General features: G+C 46.1%; 1 long non-coding RNA gene across 1 annotated transcript; it reads right to left on the bottom strand.

Moving 5' to 3' along the window:
• Positions 1-431: 431 nt before the first annotated feature.
• Positions 432-9712, bottom strand: LOC109527592 (uncharacterized). The gene is made up of 3 exons (XR_002170551.1): positions 9456-9712; positions 5928-5930; positions 432-443 (listed from the first exon to the last, which is right to left on the bottom strand). It is a non-coding gene; the product is annotated as an uncharacterized LOC109527592 (long non-coding RNA).
• Between the last annotated feature and the right edge of the window lie 686 nt (positions 9713-10398).

The following is a 10398-nucleotide window of genomic DNA, read 5'->3' as shown; positions in this document are numbered from 1 at the left end:
CTCGACTCCCTCGGGATTTGTTTACCTATCCAAACCCCGCGGCACGGGTCGCGGAGGTGGTCTCGCGATATTATACCGCGAGAAGTGGAAAGTTCTTCCTATCTCTCTCCGTCCTCTCTCCTCATTTGAATGCCTCGCCTGTCAAATTTCCGGACCCACTCCAATGATCATTGTCACAGTATACCGTGCCCCCAAGCCTCATTGTGACTTTTTAAATGAATTGTCTGCTGTCCTCACCCATCTATCCTCTCTATCTCCAAATATAATTATTCTGGGTGATTTCAATATATACATGGACAATACTGCCCTTCTGCTCACCATGGACTTCACCTCTTCACTTGACAGCTTTGGCTTCCATCAGTTTGCAGACTTCGCCACACACATTAACTACCACACCCTGGATCTGATTTTCTGCTCTGGCATCACCCCCTCCAACTGTACTGCTGATGAACTTCCTATCACGGACATTTCCTCATTTCATTTAACGTCACCCTTTGGCTCTCTACCTCCAAATCACCCCGCATCATCTCTTACCGTAATATCAAAGACATCAACGTTGACTCTCTTGCTGCAAGGATCGCTACCCTGACTCCGGACACAGACTCCTGATGTTTTGGTTTCCCAATACAACACGGACCTCACCAACACTCAATACGCTCGCTCCTGTCAAGTCCCACTCTGTCTTTTTCACTCGGTCTGCCCCCTGGTTCAGCCCTCATCTCCGCTCCATTTAATCCAAAACTCGGCAACTTGAAAGACTCTACCGAAAAACTGGACTCACTGTTCACAAGGACATCTACACAGCTCAACTTTGCCATTACAAGGACTCCATCTCTCAAGCCAAATCACAATACTACTCTGCACTCATCTGCTCTAATACTGGAAATCCTAGGACTCTGTTTACTCTCTTGAACAAAATCACTCAACCCCCTGTCTCACTACCCCCCCCCCACTTTTATTCTTCTGACACCTGCAACACTCTGCTCCTATTTTTATTGAAAAAATCAACAACATCCACCAGCACCTGGGCTCCTTCCACCTCACCCATAACAATCTATACGAACAATTCCAGTCTGGTTTCCGTCCCCGTCACAGCTCAGAATCAGCCCTCTTAAAAATCACCAACGACCTTCTTATGGCAGCGGACGCCGGTTTAATCTCCATTCTCATCCTCCTTGACCTGAGTGCAGCTTTTGACACAATTTCCCACCCCATCTTCCTTAATAGACTCTCCACCCTAGGCATCACTCACACCCCCTTACACTGGTTTCACTCCTATCTCTCTGGGCGTTCTCAGTTCATCCAACTCAATTCCTTCACTTCACAGTCCCTCCCCGTCTCTCCTGGTGTGCCCCAGGGCTCTGTCCTGGGACCCCTCCTCTTCATTATCCATCTTCTCCTCCTTGGCAATATTTTCCGTAAATTTGGTATACATTTTCACTGCTTCGCGGATGACACCCAGCTCTACCACTCCAGCAAACCCGATGCCTCCCTCCCACCCTCTTCCCTCTCACACTGCCTTTCAGAAATTAAATCTTGGTCCACACACAACTTCCTCACACTTAACAGCGACAAAACAGAACTCCTCCTCATCGGTACTAAATCCACCCTCCACAAAACCAACAGTTTCTCTCTCGCTATTGATAACTCCACTGTGTCCCCCTCCCTTCAGGTCAAGAGCCTGGGTGTCATCCTCGATAGCTCACTATCTTTCCACTCACACATTAATAACATAACCCGGTCCGCATAGTTCCACCTACGCAATATCAACCGTCTCCGTCCCTCTCTTACCCCTCACACCACCGCTATCCTTGTCCACAGTCTCGTCACCTCCCGTATCGACTATTGCAATTCACTTCTTTTCGGTGTCCATCACAAATTCCTCCATAAACTTCAACTGTTCGAGAATTCTTCAGCTCGTATCATCACTAGAACCCCCTCCTTCCATCACATCACCCCCATCCTCCAACATCTCCACTGGCTCCCTGTCAAACTGAGGATCAACTTCAAAATACTCCTCTTTGCATTTAAAGCCATACATAACCCCATCTGTCTGACCTTCTTCAAATTTCCGTTCCCTCTCGTTCCCTCAGGTCCTCAGCCTCCCACCACCTCTGTGTTCCCTCTGCCCGTCTCAGCACAATGGGGTGCAGAGCTTTCAGTCGCTCCGCCCTCAAACTCTGGAACTCACTCCCACCCGACATCCGTAATATACACTCTTCCCACATTCAAAACTCATCTCAAAACCCACCTATTAAAAATTGCATACTCAGTTTAAACTCATCTCTTCTTTTATTATTTATTATTTATAATTTTATCTGTGGTTTTATTGCTCTTGTTTGATTGTAAGGTGTCCTTGAGTGTTTTGAAAGGCACATAAATAAAATGTATTTTTATTATTATTATTATAACCCAGATGGGACCTCGAGTGGTTGTTTGAGGGGGATGATAATTGGACTGTGCAACCTTCTTCACACAAAAAAAAAAAAAAAAAAAAAAAGACCAAGAACTGTGTCCTCATAAATTCGAGATACTTGAGATCCGGCTCCCTGAAAGCTTCCCTCCGAGGTCTCGACGAACTCAAACCATACTTTGACACGGTAAATCTGATTTCAAAATTCATGATCAATAATGATGTGAACATTTTATGAATTTGAAGATGAGATTGAATTTATTTTATTTTGTGTGTGTGTGTGTGTGTGTGCGTGTGTGTGTGTGTGAGAACACTGAATGATCGCCTCTTCCGATTGTTATCGTTGAGTAGGGTTTATTTTTGTTGTTGGAATGATTGCCTTCTCCAATTCTTATTGTTGAGCAGGGGTATTATTTTGTTTTTGGCTCCAATCTTTTTTCGTTGCGTGATGGCCTTCTCCATTTCTTATTGTTGAGCAGGGGGTTTATTTTGTTTTTGGCTGCGATCTTTTTCGTCGAGCGAGGCCTGAGAGTTCTGACCTTGAGGGTCACAGAGCATTGTTTGTTACTCCGATTCTTATCATTGAGTCGGGTTTACTTTCTTCGACATTGAATTTCGTCGAGCGCATTAACTTTATTTTATCTCATTTTTGGTCTTGAGAAGACTTAAAGTGAGAAAAATGGGTGACTCACAGAGTAAAAATGGACCGGACGAAATTCCGAATTTATCCTCCCGAATTTACACTCAAATGAAAATTAAATATGGAGATGAATATTTGTTGTGTGCAAAGTATTGGAGAGACGAATGTGGATTTCCGGTAAATTGTTCACTAAGCATGAATTACTTGGAACGTCTAAAGTCAAGCTTGAAGTCAAAAGAAGACGAAATGTTCAAACAAAATAAAATAAAGCCTTCTGAGATAAGGCAGATGAGGGATAGTCGTGAATATCTTGATGTGTGGATGAAAGAGGCATCTGAACGAGAGAGAAAAAGCAGAGAGGCTCAGAAAAAAATCGATGAATAAGAGTGAGTTTGCAAATACTGATGAACATAATGCACCCACATTGTCTGCATCTGCGCCCACTGTCGTGTCCACTTTGGACCCAAGTCTTGCCAAATTGCCAAGTAGCTGTGGAGTATCAAACGATGATGTCCCTCCACCATACATGGGAGGACAGGAGGCGAAACAGGAAAGGCTTCGAGGCCAACCCCCGCAGCCTGATCAAAGTGACGCCGCTCCTCTCCCTTTTCCTAATGAACAAAGATGCTACACTGTGCCCTCACCATCCTCACAACCTGAATCCTCCCCCACAGCGCCATCTGGTGACTCGGCAGCTATGATGAACTCTCCCTCCTACACGAGGTCAGGGCAACAGTTTGGTGAGTCACGTGGGCATGACACAGCACCAATGATTGAATACCCGGGACCAAATGGGACTCCAGTCTTAATGCTGCGCAACATGGACCCTGAACTGCGTGAAGCAGCTAAAGATTGGGCAATCCCAGGCCGGGAAGGTTAAGCGATGGCTGCGGCCATGGAGGCTTTCTGTCGAGTGTGGCGACCAACTGGTGGTGAGTTCCGCAAACTACTCCTGCTGCATCTCAAACCTGAAGGTTTCTCCAAGATAGCAGAATTGGTGGACAGGAATCCCAGAGATCAGGATCTTCACGTGATGTCAGACTGGTACACCAACGGGAAGTGGGAGAAATATCTGATATGAATTTTAACTGCTCTCTGAAACAACTTCCAGATGAGAGTTGATCTATCTCGCATCCGACAGTGTGTTCAGGGACAGAACTAAACCGTCATCAACTTCTACCATCGCCTGCTCGAAGAATGCAAAATTCACACCGGAATTGAAGAACCAACTGTGGTGGGTACTGGACAAGAAGGCCAGTTTGAAGCAATATTGAAAATGACATTCACTGAGGGCCTGCACCCAAACTTGAGTACATCCATGAAGCCAACCCTCGTGGGAGGTTGTTCTGACAATCACATGCTCAAAATCCTGTGCCATGCCAAACATGCTGAAACAAAATGAAACTAAAACAAAGAAACATGAGCACTCTCAGGCTGCCTCACTACAGGCTGACCTGGCCTTGGTCCAGCTGACGACACCCCACCATGATCAAGATGGACATGCAACAGTGGTCCCTCGTCAACGTCACGTCAACAACGCCCCTTCGGAAATCGGGACCCTCCAGGCCCCAAAGACAACGACAATGATGTCTGCTACAACTGCGGGCAGCGAGGTCACTGGTCTAACCAGTGTTCTCACCCGCATCACCTGCGCCGCCCATGTCGTGGCACACTGCAATCAAATCATGATAGTTGTCACGATTCCATCGATCAACACCCAGAGGGAGGGTTTAGTCTCAACAACCCTTTTTCCAACTGACTCGTCCACTCTGGGACACGACAGTCCATTGTGGGGTCCAATGCAGACAACAACCACGCAAAACAACACATTACACACTCGATGCAAAGAAGAGCTGCTTGCTACTGTTTCACTGCTTGCCTTAGGACAGTATAAGATTAGTGACTTGGGGCTTCAACCACCGCCGCAACAGGAACCTATGCCCAATGTGAAATAACAGCTTACAAACGACTTCCAAATGTGACATGTTTAGTGGCAGGAACTCCTCTGTCCTTTTTAGTAGACTTCAGCGCTACGTGCTCAGTTCTTCGATCCCCCTAAAATGAGCGGTCGGTACATCAGTGCATCCGGTGAGTAAGTTTTGGAAAGGTTTTCTTGGTCAATCCCGGGTCAATCCTGGGAGAAACTGGAGCTCCATTAACATTGCAACATTCTGTTCTCAAATTATCTCACTGTCCAGTCAATCTGCTGGGCCGAGATTTAGTGATTCGATTGGGCATTGTCATTCATTCTAAACCTACAAGTCTCGAAATTTCTCAATCAGCTGATACAGTAGTTCAAGGCTTATATGAACGACCATTTTACGTTTACAACTATCACCTTTGTTATTTGCAGGCCACTTGCAATATCTCGGGCAGCGTAACTACCCCCCCACCCCCCCAACACTGACTGCATTGATCCAAAACAACTTCATGTGACTGCACACATCAACACAGGACCGGACAGGCCTTCTGACAATGTTTTTTTTCTCTCATCCCGACGACGACATTTCTGGAACGACTCTTTATTGTAATGATACCCTTGCGACATCATGTTGACTCACAAACAGTGCCCCCACCCCTCTCTGACTTGGAGGCCTCCTTCCCTCCATCATTGCACGCTTTTAAGCGACCTTTGCCATCACATGGTGACGCTCTGCAATGCGTCGTCTTCATTCCAGACACCCACTCTTGGTGACGCTCTGCGAAGCATCTTAATTCCGGACACCAACTCTTGGAGTAAAAATGAACTCTCCTTCAGTGACCTCCATGCTTTCTCTTTAACTCCCGGTGATGTCGCATCACTCTTGGCTCAGGTCCCCAATTCACTCTGGGCCGACCTGTAGTCCCACCCTCTTTTGTGAGGCTTTGGCCCACAGCCTTTCTTCTCTTGAACTGTCTCCAGGTTTTGCTCAACGACTTCCGCATTGCGGCCCCCTTTTGGAAGCAGTGTGAGACAGACACTCTTCGTCCCCTTACACTGCCACTCTCTTGGGCCTCCCAAACGCGTCTGTCAAAAAGTGTTCCTCTCTGTTAGGACGCTCTCATTTCGTACTGTAAAAATCTATCACAGTCTCTTTTTTCCATCAGGCGACCATTAACCGCCTCACTGCCCCTACGAGCAGACCACCCACTGCTCACCATCGAACCAGGCGACTACGTGCTGGTGAAGAACTTCAGATGCAAAAAAATTGAGACATCGGCGCTGGTTCAGCCTTTCCAAATGCTGCTCGTCACCCACACCGCCGTGAAGGTCGCTGAGAGGGCCACCTGGGTCCACGCCTCCCACTAACAAACAGTGACAAGGGACCTCGCTTGAAGTCCCATGGCCGGGGACCAACCCGTGGCCAAACCGCCAACAACAGAGTGAGGTAAAATCAGCGCTCCTCAGCATCACATGACATGCCAAGCCACCAACAAAGAAGATAGAGACATCATTGACGAAAGTGCTGAGGCATCCTCCTCAGTTACACCACAGGACGACACGGACCGTACACCTGATGTCTGACCAGAACACTGTTACTGCCAATCATGTGACCCAGATGAACCCTGGCATCTATCTGTCTCCTTACTCTCTTAGCCATGATAATTTTGTCTCCCAGCCAAACCATCTCATCGGACAGCCCCACAACGACAAACACGACCTGTCCCGTCTCCTCATCCGGTCTTTCCCTAATCGTCCCGCTGTCACATCAATACAGTGACTGGGCGGCCGAATCACCCTGGACAAGACAGTCTCGAAGTTGTTTATCCCCACACCACCACCACAAACTGCTCTGGCGGTTTGGGGGAAAGGTGATAGAGTTTATGTGACCCGTCGATAGCTATTGTTTACTTGTCCAACGTCTGCGCCACAATTAAATGTAAAGAATATACAATTGTTACATGCTATTACATTATTACACATACGTTTTGGTTTAGCCTTGTTAGTAATTTTTTGTGGAATATCTTCCCATTGAGTGCAATTTTTGTTCACTGTAGTATTTGAGGTTAAACTAATCATGCATTCCGGTGTCATTTCAGATGGAGGTGCAACTACTCTCAATAAAGGTCGTGATCCAAGGCAAACAACCCAATCTGCCTTGTCTTCAAAAATCCTTTCAACTGAGTGATCAGATTCATTAGTTCTGTTGTTGTTTTGGGGTCAATAGTTACTCTGATGCAATTGTTTTATGCCCATTTAATAATCCATGGAGTTGGTGATTATGTAGACGACATGCTTCTATTTACTCTTTACTCTTTACAAAGTGACCTAAATGCCCCCGACGGGTTGGTTTCTTCACTGGGTTGAGACAACTAAATTGGCGAAAAGCGATAATGCAAAGACAACCCAAAGGCAGCTTATGCTGGATGTTTGCTTGCCTCAGTCAAATGACGGGAGCGAGATGCTAATGCGAACGAAGCTGTGTAAGTTTCGAGAACAATCTAGAAGTGCACAAAGAGACATTATGGAGTCTCAAGTGCGCACGGGGGCTTGTGTCAGAGAAATTAAGAGGAGAATCGACATACTGGAGGAGAGACTGACCACAACAGAAAACAGAGTGAGTTTCGCAGAAGTCAAGGGAATGCAACATGAAAGACGGTGAGCTTACCTTGCTGAGAAAGGAAGCTATTATACCAGCGAAACAAGACGAGTTGGAAAATAGAATATGCAGAAAGAACATCAGACTGTGCAATTGAACAGAGCTGAAATTAACAAAAGATCATATCGTTCATTACTGACTTTTTCAATACGGCTATTGTGTTGCCTGAAGAGTTGGACATTTGGTTTGAAAGAGCTCACCGTGCACTGAGATCAATAATAGTTCATTTTTTTGGATTTTAGTGTCAAACAAGTGCTTCTGCAGGCATTTAAGCAATGGAATGTGGAGTTTCAAGGGAAGAAAGTTGTTGAGCTATGAACTTGTGACACCTATGAGCGAAACACAAGCGATCTAATTACAGAGATTGACCCAAACGATTTTATATCCGTTGCTACGGCAGCGTGGATTTCGAACCCCGCTCCCATCGATCCATTTGACTAATCTACATTCTCTGCCAAACAGGGACCGCCACCCGGACGCCGCGCTGCACCTACCCGTCTTCCAAAATCAAAAGGTGGTGGAATATGCTTCTATATCAACGAGGAATGGTTCACTGTAACGAAGCTCAACACACACTGCAGCGCAGACTCGGAATAGCTTTTTCTAAATGGTAAGCCATTCTGTTAAGTACGTGAGTTCTCCTCTTTTATATTCGCGGATGTTACATCCCACCACAAGCCAATGCAAACACAGCGCTGCAAACGCTGGCTGACCAATGACACAAACATGAGCTCAATGATCCAGAGTCACCCCTTATCATTTTGGGTGATGAGAGCGCAACTTAATCATGAATCTCCCAGATAATAAGGTGACCATATTTTGGCCTCTAAAAAGAGGTTCTCTCTCTCTCTCTCTCTCTCCCTCTCTCTCTCTCTCTCTCTCTCTCTCTCTCTCTCTCTCTCTCTCTCTCTCTCTCTGTTTTCCTATTGGATGGTGAGGCACATTGTGGTTGCATCTGACTCACAAGGCCATCTCATGCTTGGCTCTCGACGAAGGCGGACGCTTTTGCTTTCTGCTCCTGTCCCCTACCCCCACCCCACCCTTCCCTGCTCGCCACTCAGTCCATGTGCTGTCTTTTGTCTAACTTTCCTAGCCTCCTCCTGTCATATTTTCATCCTAAAAACAAACATGGAACTGGTTGGCTGGTCTCTCGATGCCATCGACAAAATTTTCTCAACGAGAAGAGCAGGCAGTGGGGAGCCTCCTTGCCCCTCGGGGACTTTTGCTTCTGGGTACACCCTAGATCCCTGGAGGAGGTGGAGAATGGTGTGCCTGTCAACACTGTCCGTTGAGGATGTGGAAGACATCTACATTATCGGCCTTCTGACAACAGGTATGCTGCTGTTTGGCGCGAGCAGTTTCCTGATCTATCGAAAAATTCAACCGATGGTAGCGGCTCTATTGGAAGAGGCTGCCGGTCTAAGGATGGCAAAGTGCGGATGTCCAACACTCATACTCAAGACTGTGCTCAACCGCAAACTGATGCGGCTTTGGAACGGCACTGCAAGATGGGCAACAACTTGGTGAAACTGGAATTCGTGCTCAAATATTGAAAGAAATCGCAGATTTGGCTGATCGACGCCATTTGAGAGACACATGCCACGGACTTCAAGGCTGTCTGCAATTCTTGGGCTGCCTGCTACCAAAAACAACATCTGCTATCTCGACCTTCCCCTGATGAAAGTGCGCATGGAAGCTAGTGCCCTACCATCACCCCCTCCTTCTCGGCCATAGTTTGATAAGCCACGACCGTCTCCATGACATGACCTTGACGTAGCAGCTGAGGCCTGACACGCACACACAACCAGACGATCACACGCACATACACTCCCTTGTATCACCGCCTTCATTGTTCATGTCTTGTGACCTGTTGTAATTGTCATATACTTGTGCAGGAGGTTTTTTTTTGCCTAACTCAAACTATCCTCAAAATGAGGATAGCTCGAGCGTGGTTTTTTTCTCCCCCTCTCCCTTGTGGTTTCTTCCGACTTTCGGGGTTGAGTGAACGCTGGCGCGTCTGGCTGCCGCTGCTCAACCCGTGCTGTGTTTTATTGTTTTTGTTCCTGATTGTAACGTTTCCTTGGGTGTCTTGAAAGGCGCTTATAAATCAAATGTACTATTATTATTATTATTATTATTATTATTATTATTATTATTATTAATTTAACAAAGAAAAAAAGTCACTTCAATACTTATATTTCTTCCTCATCATTGTTCTCTTCTCCAACTTGTGTTCCTAAACGAACAATTAAGGAACTCAGCCAACTTTGCAGATCCTGTCATCATTCAGCATTTTTTGTGTCCACATGAGCGCACCTTTTATAGACACTGAAATACATACGTACGGGCTTTGCACACTGTAACCGGTTATGTCACTGTCCTTTCCCCCGAATCGTAATCGTAACGCACGTCTCGGTTCAGTGACATCAACCAGAGTGGTGAGACACAGACAAATTAAAGTGATGTCTTTCCTTATTTAACTGGGACTTCATTCCATCCCATTTTAGCAACAAACACTTCGCGATGGCACTCACGCTTGTAACTGAGCGCATCTGCTCCACACACACTTTTCCCAAGTACTACTACTTTTTCTTCCGGGTCTTCCCCGGCCAGTCTCTACGTCCCACATGCCGGTCACGGTGCAGTCTGCCACTCTATTTATTAAATTATTTCTTATTTTTATATCTTCTTCGTCACAAAGCATCAGTCAAATAAAAAAATTCTATTTGTCCCCATATAATAGAATTAAAACCAGAAATTTTCAT

The sequence above is a fragment of the Hippocampus comes genome, unplaced genomic scaffold, assembly GCF_001891065.2.
Source record: "Hippocampus comes isolate QL1 unplaced genomic scaffold, H_comes_QL1_v1.1 scaffold15, whole genome shotgun sequence".
NCBI lineage: Eukaryota > Metazoa > Chordata > Actinopteri > Syngnathiformes > Syngnathidae > Hippocampus > Hippocampus comes.
The sequence above is the reverse complement of the archived record's forward strand: the minus strand, read 5'-3'. Positions and strand labels throughout refer to the sequence as shown.